The sequence below is a fragment of the Dipodomys merriami genome, unplaced genomic scaffold, assembly GCF_024711535.1.
Source record: "Dipodomys merriami isolate MVZ:Mamm:240054 unplaced genomic scaffold, mDipMer1.0.p SCAF_61, whole genome shotgun sequence".
In the NCBI taxonomy this organism is placed as follows: domain Eukaryota; kingdom Metazoa; phylum Chordata; class Mammalia; order Rodentia; family Heteromyidae; genus Dipodomys; species Dipodomys merriami.
The window spans coordinates 4,520,411-4,533,496 of record NW_027206191.1 but is presented as its reverse complement, the minus strand read 5'-3'; positions in this window follow the sequence as shown (position 1 = coordinate 4,533,496).

Below are 13,086 nucleotides of genomic sequence, written 5' to 3'. Positions count from 1 at the left end.
GGAGAGGGTTAAGTTAAGGGTTAGGGTTAGGGTGAGGGTTAGTGTGAGGGATAGGGTTAGGGTTAGCGTTAGCGTGAGGGTTAGGTTTAGGGTGAAGTATAGTGTTAGGGTTGAGGTTAGTGTGAAGGTAAGGGTTAGGGTTAGATTTAGGGTTATAGTTAGTGTGAGGGTGAGGGCAGGTTTAGGATTAGCGTTAGGTTTAGGGTGAGGCTGGGAATGAAGATGAGGGTGAGGTTTAATGTTAGGGTTAGGGTGAGGTTTAGGGTTAGGGTTAGGATTAGTGTGAGGAATAGGGTGATGTGTAGGGTTAGGGTTAGGGTGAGGTTTAGGGTTAGTGTGAGGGTTAGAGTTACGGTTAGAGTTAGGTTGAGGGTAAGGGTTAGGGTGAGGATTAGGGTGAGGTGTAGGTATAGGTTTAGTGTGAAAGTTAGGTTGAGGGGTAGGGTTGGGTTAGGGTGAGGGTTAGGGTTAGGAGAGGGTTACGGTTATGGTTAGGATTAGGCTGAGGCTAACTGTTAGATTGATATTTAGGGTGAGGGTGAGGGTGAGGGTTAGGGTTAGGATTAGGGTGAGAGTTAGCGTGAGTGTTAGGGTGAGGGTGAGGGTTAGTGTTAGGGTTAGGGTTAGGGTGAGGGTTAGGGTGAGGGTAAGGGTTAGCATGAGCATTAGGGATAGGGTTAGGGTGAAGGATATGGTGAGAGTTAGGGTTAGTGTTAGGGTTAGGTTTAGGGTGAGGTCTAGGTTGAGGATTAAAGTTAGTGTTAGGATTAGGGTAAGGGTTAGGGTTAGGGTGAGGTTTAGAGTAAGGGTGAGGGTTATAGTTAGTGTGAGGGTTATGGTTATTGTTAGGGTTAGGTTTAGTTTGAGGGTGAGTGTTAGGTTTAGGGTTAGGTTGAGGGTTAGTTTTAGGGTTAGGGTGAGGGTGAGGGTTAGGATTAGGGTTATGGTTACGGTTAGGGTGAGGGTGAGGAAGAGCGTTAGGTTTAGGATTAGGTTTAGGGTTAGTGTTAGGCTTAGAGTGAGGGCGAGGGTGAGTGTTAGGTTTAGGTGCTGGTTAGGGTTTGTGTTAGGGTTAGGGTTAGGGTGATGTTTAGGGTGAGGGTGCGTGTGAGGGTGAGGTTTAGGGTGAGGGGTAGGGTTAGGGTGAAGGGTTGGGTGAGAGTGAGGGTTAGGATGAATTTGAGGGTTAGGGTTAGGGTTACGTTAGGGTGATGGTTAGGTTTAGGGTTCGGTTTAGGGTGAGTGTTAGATTTAATGTTTACAGTTAGGGTTAGTGTGAGGATTAGGATTAAGTTTAGGTTTAGGTTTAGGTTGAGTGTAAGGTTTAGGGTGAAGTTTAGGGTGAGCGTGAAGTATAGGATTAGCGTTAGGTTTAGGGTGAGGGTTAGGTGTAGAATTAGGTTTAAGTTAACGTTTAGGGTTAGTGTTAGGGTTAGAGTTAGGGTGAGGGTGAGGGTGAAGGTTAGCGTGAGTGTGAGGTTTAGGTTTAAATTTAGGGTTAGGGTTAGGGTGAGGGTGATGTTTAGGGTGAGGGTTAAGGTGAGGTTTTGTTTTAGGGTTAGGGTTAGTGTGAGGATTAGGGTTAGGGTTAGAGTTAGGTTGAGCGTAAGGATTAGAGTGAGGGTTAGGGTGAGCGTGAGGGTTGGGATTAGCATTAACGTGAGGTTTAGTGTTAGGGTGAGGTTTGGGGTTAGGTTTCGGGTTAGGATTAGTTTGAGGGTTAGGGTTAGTTTTAGGGTGAGAGTTAGGATTAGTGTGAGGGTTAGGTTGAGTGTGAGGGTTAAGTTTAGGGTTAGTATTATGGTTGGGTTGAGGGTAAGGGTCAGGTTGAGGGTTAGAGTTAGTGTTAGGTTTAGGGTTAGCATGAGGGTTAGGGTGAGGGTTAGGTTTAGGGTTAGGTTTAGAATGAGAGGTAGGGTGAGGGTAAGGTTTAGGATCAGTGTTAGGGTGAGAGTGAGGGTTAGGGTTAGGGTTAGGGTGAGGTGTAGGTTAAGGGTTTGGGTTAGTGTTAGGTTTAGGGTAAGGGTGAGGGTTAGGGTGAGGATTACGGTTAAGTTTAGCATTAGTGTTAGGGTGAGGTTTAGGGTGAGGGTGAGGGTTAAGGTTCAGGTTAGGGTGAGGGTTTGGGTTAGTGGGAGGGTTAGGGTTAGGTTTAGGTTTAGGGTGAGGGTGAGGGTAAGGATGAGGGTAAGGATGAGGCTGAGGGTTACGGTGAGGGTGAGGGTTAGGGTTGGCCTTAGGTTCGTCTGAGGTTTAGGGTGAGAGATTTAGGATTAGGGTTACAGTTATGGAAAGTTTTAGGGTGAGGGTGAGATTGAGGTTTAGGGTGTGGGTAAGGGGTAGGTTTAGGGTGACGGTTATGGTTAGTGTGATGTTTAGGGTGAGGGTGAAAGTTAGGGTGAGTGTGAGTGTTTGGGTGAGTGTGAGCGTTAGGGTGTGTGTGAGGGTTAGTGTTAGGGTGAGGGTTAGGGTTAGAGTGAGGGTGAGGGTGAGGGCTAGCGTTATGATTAAGGTTAGGGTTAGGCTTAGGCTGAGGGTGAGGGTGAGGGTGAGGTTAGGTTTAGTTTTAGATTTAGGATTAGGGTTAGGTTTAGTGTTAGGCTTAGTGTGAGGGTGAGGGTGAAGGTGAGGGTTAGGGTTAGGGTGAGTGTTAGTGTTAGGTTGGTTTTTAGAGTCAGGGTGAAATTGTGGATGAAAGTTAGGTTGAGAGAGAGGGGTCAGGTGAGGGTGAGGGTTAGGGTGTGTGTGAGGGTTTGGGTTAAGGTGATGGTTAGGTTAATGGTGAGTGTTAGGGTTAGAGTTAGGGTTATCGTTAGGGTGATGGTTAGGGTTAGGGTTAGGGTTAGGTTGATGGTTAGAGTTAGGGTTAGGGTTAGGTGAGTGTAAGCGTTAGGGTGAGGTTTAGGGTTAACGTTAGGGATAGGGTGTGTGTTAGGGTGAGTGTTAAGGTTAGTGTTAGTGTTAGGGTGAGGGTGACCGTTAGGGTGAGGGTTTCTGCTAGGGTTAGGATTAGGGTGAGGATGAGAGTTAGGGTTAGGGTTACCGTGAGGGTTAGAGTTAGGGTTTAGGTTAGGATTAGAGTTTGGTTTAGGTTGTGGGTTAGATTTAGGGTTAGGTGAGGGTTAGTGTTAAGTTGAGGGTTAGGGTTTGAAAGAGCCTTAGGGTTAGGGTGAGGAAAAGGGTTAGGGGGAGGGGGAGGGTTTGGTTAAGGTTTAGGGTCAGCGTTAGCTTTAGGATTAGTGTGATGGTTAGGGTTAGGGTACAGGTGAGGGTTAGGGTTAGGGTGAATGTTAGGGTTAGTGTTAGGGTGAGCTTGACGGTTAGGGTTAGGGATGGGGTTAGGGTTAGTGTTAGGTGAGGGGTAGTGTTAGGGTTAGGGTTAGTGTTAGCGTTAGGGTCAGGGTGAGGTTTAGTGTTAGGTTGAACTGTAGTGTTAGGGTTAGGTTTAGTATGAGGGTGAGGACAAGGTTTAGGGTTATGGTTAGAGTTAGGGTGAGGGTGAGGGATAGGATTAGGATTAGGGTTAGGGTTAGGGTGAGGCTGAGAATGAAGGTGAGGGTGAGGGTGAAGGTTAGGGTTTGGGTGAGGTTTAGGGTTAGTGTAAGGTTTATAGTTAGTTTTAGTGTTAGGGTTAGGTTGAGGGTAAGGGTTAGGTTGAGGGTTCGGGGGAGGATGAGGGTTAAGGTTAGGGTTAGGGTTAGGTTTAGTGTTAGGATGAGGATTAGTTGAGGGGTAGGTTTAGAGTTGGGTTGAGGACTAGGGTGAGGGTGAGGGTGAGGCTAGGGTTAGGATTACGGTGAGGGATAGGGTGAGAGTAAGGGTTAGAGTGAGTGTTAGGCTTAAGATTAGGGTGCGGGATAGGGTGAGAGTTAGGGTTAGTTTTAGGGTTAGTGTTAGGGTGAGGGTTAGGGTGAGGGTTAGGGTTAGGGTGAGTATTAGGGTTAGGGTTTGCGTTAGGGTTGGGGTGAGGTTTAGGGTAAGGGTGAGTGTTAGGGTTAGGGTTAGGGTTAGGGTGAGGGTTAGGGTTAGGGTTAGGGTTATGGTGAGAGTGAGGGTTAGGGTTAGGGTTAGGTTTAGGGTTACGGTTAGGGTGAGGGTGAGAGAGAGCGTTAGGTTCAGGATTAAGTTTAGGGTTAATGTTAGTATTCGGGTCAGGGTGAGGGTGAGGATTAGGGTTATCATTAGGGTTAGTGTCAGGGTTAGGGTGATGTTTAGGGTAAGGGTATGGGTTAGGGTGAGGGTTATGGTGAGGGTTAGGGTTAGGTTGAGGGTGAGGTTTAGGGTGCGGGTGAGGGTTAGGGTTAGGGTGAGGATTTTGGGTGAAGTTTAGGGTTACGGTTAGGTTTAGTGTGAGGTTTAAGTTGGGGTTTAATGTTAGGGTTATTGTTAAGATTAGGGTTAGTGTTAGTTTGAGAGTTAGGGTGAGGGTAAGGTTTAAGTTGTGTTTTAGGTTGAGGGTGAAGGTTAGGGTTAGCGTTAGGGTTATTGTGAGGGTTAGATTTATATTGAGGTTTAAGGTAAGGGTGATGGTTAGAGTTAGGGTTAGAGTAAGGGTGAGGGTGAGGGTGAGGGTTATGGTTAGCGTTAGCATGCAGTTTAGTGTTAGGGTGAGTTTTAGGGTTAGGGTTTGGTTTAGCGTTAATGTTATGTTGAGGTTTAGGTTTAGGGTTAGGGTTAGGATAAGGGGTAGGGTGAGGGGTAGGGTTATGGTTAGGGTGAGGTTTAGGTTTAGTGTGAGTGTTAGGGTTAGGGGGAGGAGGAGGGTTAGTGTTAGGATGAACTTTAGGGTTAGGGTAAAACTTAGTGTTAGTGTTAGGGTTAGGGTTAGGGTGAAGATATGGGTTAGGGTGAGGTATAAGGTGAGCATTAGGTTAGCGTTAAGGTTAGGATGAGGTTTAGTGTGAGGGTTAGGTTTAGTGTTAGGATTAGGGTCAGAGTGAGGGTGAGGATTAGGGTTAGGGTAAGGGTTAGGGTTAAGGTGAGGTTTAGGGATAGTATTAGGGTTAGGGTGAGAGTGAGGGTTAGGATTAGGGTTAGGGTTAGATTTCGGGTGAGAGTGAGGGTTAGGGTTAGGATTAGGGTTAGGGTTAGGGTTAGGCTGGGGGTGAGGGTAAGTGTGATGGTGAGGGTTATGGTTAGGATGAGGGTTAAGGTTAGGGTTACGGTAAGGGCTAGGGTGAGGGTAAAATTAGGGTTAGGTTTACCGTGAAGGTTAGGGTGAGGGTGAGGGTTAGGGTTAGTGTTAGGGTGAAGGTCAGTGTAACGGTGTGGTTGTTGAGAGTGCGGGTTAGGCTTAGGTTTAAGTATAGGGTGAGGATTAGGGTTAGGTTTAGGGTTAGTGTGAGGGTTAGCGTGTGTTTAGGATTAGCGTTAGGGTGAGGGTTAAAGTTAGTGAGAGTGTTAGTGTTAGGGTTAGGGTTAGGGTGACTGTAAGGTTTAGGGTGAGGGTTATGATTTGTGTGAGCGATAGGGTTAGGGTTTGGGTGAGGGTGAGGAAAAGGGTTAGGGTGAGGGTTAGGGGGAGTGTGAGGGTTAGAGTCAGGGTGAGGGTTAGGGTGAGATTTAGGGTAAGGGTGAGTATTAGGGATAGTGTGAGGGTTAGGGTGAGGGTTAGCTTGAGGGTTAGGGTGAGGGTAAGGGTTACGGTGAGGTTTACTGTGAGGGTTATGGTTAGGGTTAGTATGATGGTTACGGTGAGGGGAAGGGTCAGGATTATGGTGAGCGTTAGGTTTAGGGTGAGGCTTAGGGTGAGGGTTAGGGTTAGGTTTAGGGTTAAGATGAACGTGAGGGTTAGGTTTATTGTGATACTTAGGGTTAGGGTGTGGGTGAGGGTTAGGGTGTGGGTGACGGTTAGGGTTAGGTTGAGGGTTAGGTTGAGGGTTAGGGTGAGGGTTAGGGTTAGGATGAGGGTGACGGTCAGGGTTAGTGTGAGGTTTAAGGTGAGGATTAGTGTTAGGGTTAGGATGAGGGTTACGTTCAGGGGAAGGGAGGTTTATGGTGAGCGTTAGGGTTAGGGTGAGGCTTAGGATAAGGGTTAGGGTTATGGTTAGGGTTTGGATGACGGTGAGGTTTAGGGTTAATGTGATATTTAGGGTGAGGGTGAGGGTTAGGGTGAGTGTGATTCTTCAGGTGTGGGTGAGGGTTAGGTTGTGGGTGAGGGTTAGGGTGAAGGTGAGGGTTAGGGTGAGTGTGAGGGTTAGGGTTAGGGCTAGCGTTATGGTGAGTGATATGGTTAGGGTTAGGGTTAGGGTGAGGGTTAGGGTGAGGATTAGGGTTAGGGTTAGGGTTAGGGTTAGTGTGAGGTTTAAGGTTAGGGTTAGGGTTAGAGTTAGGTTGAGGTTTAGGTTTATGGTGAGTTTTAGGGTGAGCGTGAGGGTAAGGGTTAGTGTTGGGGTTAGGGTGAGGTTTAAGGTGAGGGTGAGAATAAGGGTTAGGTTTACACTGAGGTTTAGGGTTAGTGTTAGGGTTAGGGTGAGGGTTAGGGTTAGGGTTATTGTTAGGGTTAGATTTAGTTTACGGGTGAGGGTTAGGGTTAGGGTTAGGGATAAGGAGAGGATTATGTTTAAGGTTATGGTTAGGGTGAGGTTTAGGCTGAGGGGTAGGGTTAGGGTTAGGGTGAAGGATAGATTTAGTTTGAGGGTTAGTGTTAGGGTTAGGGTTAATATTAGGGTGAGGGTAAGAGTTAGGGTGAGTGTTACGGTTAGGATGAGGATAGGGTTACCATTAGTGTTAGGATGATGGTTAGGGTGAGGGTTAGGGTTAGGGTGAGGGTAAGTTTGAGGGTTAGAGTGAAGGTTAGGGTAAGGGTTAGGGCTAGGGTGAGGCTAAGGGTTAGTTTTAGGTTTTGGGTGAGGGTGAGGGTCAGGGGGAGGGTAATTCTGAGTTTGAGGGTTAGGGTTAGCGTTAGTGTTAGGGTTAGGGTTAGGCTGAGCTTGACGTTGAGGTTTAGTTTTAGCGTTAGTTTTAGGGTTAGCTGAGTGTGAGTATTATGGTTAGGATTAGGGTTAAGTTTAGGGTTAGGCTGAGGGTGAGGATTAGGGTTAGGATTAGGCTTAGGGTGAGGTTTAGGGTGATGGTTAGCATAATAGTTAGGGATAGGGTGAGGGTTAGGGTTAGGATTAGGGATAGGGTTTGAATTAGTGTTAGGGTTAGGGTTAGGCTGAGGGTTAGGGTGCGGAATAGGTTTAGGGTTAGGATGAGAGTTAGGGTTCGTAATGAGGGTTAGGGTTAGGTTTAGTTTTAGGTTGAGGGTAAGGCTTAGGGTCAGGGTTAGTGTTTGTGTGAGCATTAGGGTTAGGGTTAGTGTTAGGGTGAGGGTCAGTGTTATTGTTATGGTTAGTGTTAGGGTGAGTGTGAGGGTGAGGGTAAGGGTGAGGATTTGTTTTAGTGTTAGGTTTAGGGTGAGGGTGAGGGTGACGGTTAGGGTTAGGTTTAGTTTTAAGCTAAGGGTGAGGGTGAGGGTTAGCGTTAGTGTGATGTTTAGGGTGAGGGTGAAGTTTAGGGTGAGAGTGAGGGTTCGAGTAACGGTGAGGGTTAGCTTGATGGTGAGGGTTAGGGTTAGGGTGAGTGTTAGGGTTATGTTTAGGGTTAGGGTTATGGTGAGAGTAAGGATTAGGGTGAGGGTTAAGGTGAGGGTAAGTGTTAGGGTTGGCATTAGCGTGAGTGTTAGGGTTTGGGTGAGTGTTAGGTTTAGGTTTAGGTTGAGGGTTAGGGTTAGGGTTAGGGTTAGTGTTAGAGTTAGGGTGAGGGTGAGGGTGAGTGCTAGGGTTCGGATTAAGATTAGGTTTAGGTTTAGGCTGAGGGTGAGAGTGAGAGTGAGGGTTACAGTTAGATTTAGTGTGAGGTTTAGGGTTAGGGTTAGGGTTAGGGTGAGGGTTATTGTGAGGTTGACGGGTAGGGTTAGTGTTAGGGTTAGGGTTATTGTGAGGATTAGGGTTAGAGTTAGGGTGAGGGTAAGGGTTAGGGTGAGGTTTAGGGTGAGGGTTAATTAGCGTTAGAGTTAGGGTGAGGGTTAGGTTTAGTGTTAGGTTTAGGGTGAGGGTGAGGGTTAGGGTTAGGGTTAGGGTGAGGGTTAGGTTTAGGATGAGCTTTTGGGATAATGTTAGGTTGAGTGTGAGGTTGAGGGTGAGCGTTAGGATTAGGGTTAGTGTTATAGTTAGGGTGAGGGTGAAGGTAAGGGTTAGGGTTAGGGTTAAGATTAGGATAGGGTTAGGCTGAGGGTGAGGGTAAGTGTGAGGATGAGGGTTAGTGTTAGGATGAGGGTTAGGGTTAGGGTTAGGTTGAGGGTTAGGATTAGGGTTATGATTAGGATGAGAGATAGGCTGAGGGGTCGGGTTAGGGTTAGGGTGAGGTTTAGGGTTAGTGTGAGGGTTAGGTTTAGGGCTTGGTTTAGGTTTAGGTTAAGGTTTAGGGTGAGGTTAGACTGAGGGTTAGTGTGACGGTTAGGTTTAGGGTGAAGGTGAGGCTTAGGGTTAGTGTTAGGGTGAGGGATAGGTTGAGGGTGAGAATTAGGATTAGGGTTATGGTGAGAGTTAGGATGAGGGTGATGGGTAGGTTTAGGATGAGGGTTAGTGTGAGGGGTAGGGTAGGGTAAGGCTTAGGATGAGGGTTAGGTTGAAGTTTACAGTTAGGGTTAGTTTGAAGATTAGGGTTAGTGTTAGGTTTATGGTTAGGGTGAGGGTACAGATTAGAGAGAGGTGTAGGGTGAGGGTCTAGGTTAGGTTTAGCCTTAGGGTTAGGGTGAGTTTTAGGTTTAGAGCTAGGTTTAAGGTAAGGGTTACGGTTAGAGTTAGGATTAGAGTTAGGGTGAAGGTGATGGTGAGGATTAGCGTGAGGGTGAGGGTTAGGTCTAGGATGAGGGTTAGGGTTAGGGTTTCGGTTAGGTTGAAGTTTAGGGTTAGGGTTATGATTCGGATGAGAGATAGGCTGAGGGGTCGGTTTAGTGTTATGGTGAGGGTTAGGGTTAGTCTGAGGGTTAGGGTTAGGTTTAGGGTTAGGTTGAGGTTAAGGGTTAGGGTGAGGTTAGAATGAGGGTTAGTGTGACGGTGAGTGTTAGGGTTAGGGTGAGGCTTAGGGTTAGTGCTAGGGTGAGATCTAAGGTGAGGGTGAGAATTAGGGTTAGGGTTATGCTGAGGGTTAGGGTGAGGGTGAGGGTTAAATTTAGGTTTAGGGTGAGGGTTAGGTTGAGGTTTACAATTAGGGTTAGTGTGAAGGTTAGGGTTAGGGTTAGGTTTAGTGTTAGGGTGAGGGTACGGATTACGGTGAGGTGTAGGGTGAGGGTGAAGTTTAGGGTTAGCCTTAGGGTTAGGGTGAGGTTTAGGTTTAGAGTTAGGTTTAAGTTATGGGTTATGGTTAGAGTTAGGGTTAGAGTTTGGGTGAGGGTGAGGGTGAGGGTTAGCGTGAGTGTGAGGGTTAGGTTTAGGGTTAGGGTGAAAGTTAGCCTGATGGTGATGTTTAGGGTGAGCGTGTGCGTTCGTGTGAGGGTTTGGGTTAGGGTGTCGGTGAGGCTTACGGTTAGGTTGAGGGTTAGAGTGATGGTGAGGGTTAGGGTGAGGGTTAAACTAAGGGTTACGGTTAGGGTTAGGTTTAGGGTTAGTGTGAGGGTTATGGTTAGGGTTAGGGTTAGGTTGACAGTAAGGGTTAAGGTGAAGTTTAGGTTGAGGGGGAGGTTTAGGGTTAGCATTAGCATGAGGGTTAGTTTTAGGGTGAGGTTTAGGTTTAGGGTTAGGGTTAGTGTTAGGTTGAGGGTTAGGCTTAGGGTTAGGATGAGGTTTAGGGTGAGGGTTAGGGTTATTCTTTGGGTGAGGGTTAGGGGTAGTATGAGGGTTAGCGTTAGGGTTAGATTTGTGTTGAGGGTAAGGTTTAGGTTGAGGCTTAGTGTGAGGGTGATGGTTAGGGTTAGGTTTAGGGTAAGGGTGAGTGTTAGTGTGAGGCTTAGGATTTGGTTTTGGTTTAGGGTTTGTGTTAGGTTAGGTTAGGGTTAGGGTTAGAATTAGGGTGAGGGTGAGGGTGAGGACTACGGTTAGGATTACTGTTTGGTTTAGGGTTAGGCAGGGGGTGAAGGTGAGGGTGAGTTTTAGGTTTAGGATTAGGGTTAGGGTTAGTGTTATGCTCAGGGTGAGGGTGGGGGTGATTGTTAGGGTGAGGGTTAGGATTAGGGTTAGGGTGAGGGTTAGGGTTAGTGTGATGTTTAGCATGAGAGTGAGGGTTAAGTTTAGGGTGATGTTTAGGGTTAGGGTTAGGGTGAGAATAAGGGTTAGTGTGAGGGTTAGCGTGACGGTGAGGGTAGGGTTAGCTTTTGCGTGAGGTTTAGGGTTAGGGTGCAGATTAGGTTTAGTGTTAGGTTTATGGTGAGGGTTAGGGTTAGGGTGAGGGTGAGGGCTAAGGTTAGGATTAAGTGTAGGGTTAGGGTTAGACTGAGATTGAGGGTGAGTTTGAGTGTTAGATTTAGGATTAGGTTTAGGTTTAGTGTTAGGCTTAGGGTGAGGGTGAGGGTGAGGTTGAAGGTGAGGGTTAGGGTGCACGTTAGGTTTAGGGTTAGGGTGAGGTTTAGGGTTAGTGTGATGTTTAGAGTGAGGGTGAGGGTGTGGATGTCGGTTAGGGTGAGAGTGAGGGTTCAGGTTATGGTGAAGTTTAGGGTGTGTGTGAGGTTTATGGTTAGGGTGATGGTTAGTTTGATGGTGAGGTTTAGGTTTAGGGCTAGGCTTAGCATTAGGGTTAGGGTTAGGGTAAGGGTGATGGTTAGGGTACAAGTCAGGGTTTTGGGTTAGGGTTAGTGTGAGGATTAGGGTTAGGTTTACGGTTACAGTTAGGGTGAGGGTACGTTTAGGGTGAGGTTTAGGGTGAGGTTAGGGTTAGCATTAGGTTTAGTGTGTGGGTTAGGGTGAGGGTTAAAGTTAGTGTTAGGGTTAGAGTGAGGGTGACTATTAGGGTGAGGTATACGGTTAGGGTTAGGGTTAGGGTTAGGTTAAGGGTGAGGGTGAGGGTGAGGGTTAGGGTTAGGGTTAGTGTGAGGGTTAGGGTTAGGGTGTGGGTTAGGGTTAGGGTTAGGGTTTGGGTGAGGGTGAGGGTTAGGTTGAGGTTTAGTGTGAGCATTATGTTTAGGGTTAGGGTAATGGGTAGGGTGAGTTTTAGGGTTAGTGTTAGTGATAGGGTGAGGATTACGGTTAGGTTTTGGGTTAGGGTGAGTGTTAGGCTGAGGGTTAAGTTTAGGGTTAGAGTGAGGGTTAGCTTTGTTCGAGGGTTAGGGTTAGGGTGAGGGTGAGGGTGAGGGTTAGGGTTTGGGTTAGGATTAGAGTAAGGGTTAGAATGAGGGTTACAGTGAGTGTGAGGTTTAGGGTTAGCGTTTGCTTGAGGTTTAGGTTTAGGGTGAGGGTTAGATTTAGTGTTAGAGTTTGCTTAAGTGTGAGGGGTAGGGTTAGGGTTAGGGTTAGAATTAGGGTGAGGGTGAGGGTGAGGGCTAGGGTTAGGATTAAGTTTAGTGTTAGGCTGAGGGTGAGGGTGAGGGTGAGGGCTAGAGTTAGGATTAAGTTTACCATTAGGTGAGGGTGAGGGTGAGTTTTAGTTTTAGATTTAGGATTAGGGTTAGGGTTAGTGTTAGGCTTAGGGTGATGGTGAGGGTTTAGGAGAGGATTAGGGTGAGGATTAGGGTGAGGCTGAGGGTTAGTGTGATGTTTAGAGTGAGGGTGAGGGTGTGGATGAGGGTTAGGTTGAGAGTGAGGGGTCAGGTGATGGTGAGCGTTAGGGTGTGTGTGAGCGTTTTGGTCAGGGTGATGGTTATGTTGACGGCGGGTGTTAGGTTTAGAGTTAGGGTTATCTTTAGGGTGATGGGTATGGTTATGGTTATGGTTAGGGTTAGGGTTAGGGTGAGTTTAAGTGTTAGGGTGAGGTTTAAGGTGAGGGTTAGGTTTGGCGTTAGGGTTAGGGTGTGTGTTAGGGTGAGGGTTAAGGTTAGTGTTAGGGTTAGGGTGAGGGTGACGTTTAGGGTGCGGGTTTCGGCTAGGGTTAGGATTATGGTGAGGGTGAGGTTAGGGTTAGGGTTACTGTGAGGGTTAGGGTTAGGGTGAAGTTTAGGAATTAGAGTTAGGCTTACGGTGAGGATGAGGGTGTGAGTTAGATTTAGGGTTAGGTGAGGGTTAGTGTTAAGGTGAGGGTTAGGGTTTGAGTGAGCCTTAGGTTATTGTTGAGAGCCATCAAATTGTATGGAAAGATAAGATTCCTCCAGCCCTAAGCAAACTACATTTGGCTAACCATAAATATTCCTCCAGCCCTAAGCAGACAACATTTGACTAACCATAAACCTTTCTCTTATCTCCAGCCCTCTGCAAATGGCGCCTGGCTAACCATAAATATTTCTTAGAACGCCTACCACAATGGCCAAAGGAAAAGCATGACCCATCGCTGACCCCGGGACTTCTCACCCTTGCTTCTGCAAAGTTTTTTCATTCTTTCCCTTCCCCTGTCCCTTCAGGTATATAAAACCTGCCTTACTTTAATAAAGCAGACCTTGACCCGACTCAGACTGACTTTGTCTTTCTTTATGCGCTTGGTCTCGTTTCTCTTTCACCCCCATGGTTCTTAGGAGGTGCCTCCTCGAGTCAAACAAATAACTGAACCTGCTGGACGGGTCAAGTGGCGCCCAACGTGGGGCTCGAGGCGCGGTGACCTACCCGACGGCGCTGGAGATGGGAATCCCCAATCATTTAAGGGTAGAGACGCCCACATCGCATCACTCGTGCACCATGGGAAGTCTTGAGGTAAGTTTGCCTTTCAATCATCCATGGGAAAAGCAGGCTTTATTTATAAAGGAAATGAAGGAAGCTCTTAGGGAGAGAGGAATAAGAGTAAAAAGAAAGGATCTTGTAATTTTTTTTTTTGTTTTGTTGGGAAAAATGTCCTTGGCTAATTTTGAGTGGCCCCGACATTCATCCCCTTAGCTGGAGTAAAGTATGGAAAAATATTAATGATTTAGCGGCTAAAGGAGAAGAAATTCCCGAGGCCTTTTTTAGTTTTTATGGGATTATCAGGGACATTTTAAAAGAGGTAGAAAAGGGAAGAGATGGTGCCCGCTTATTGATTTTAACGGAG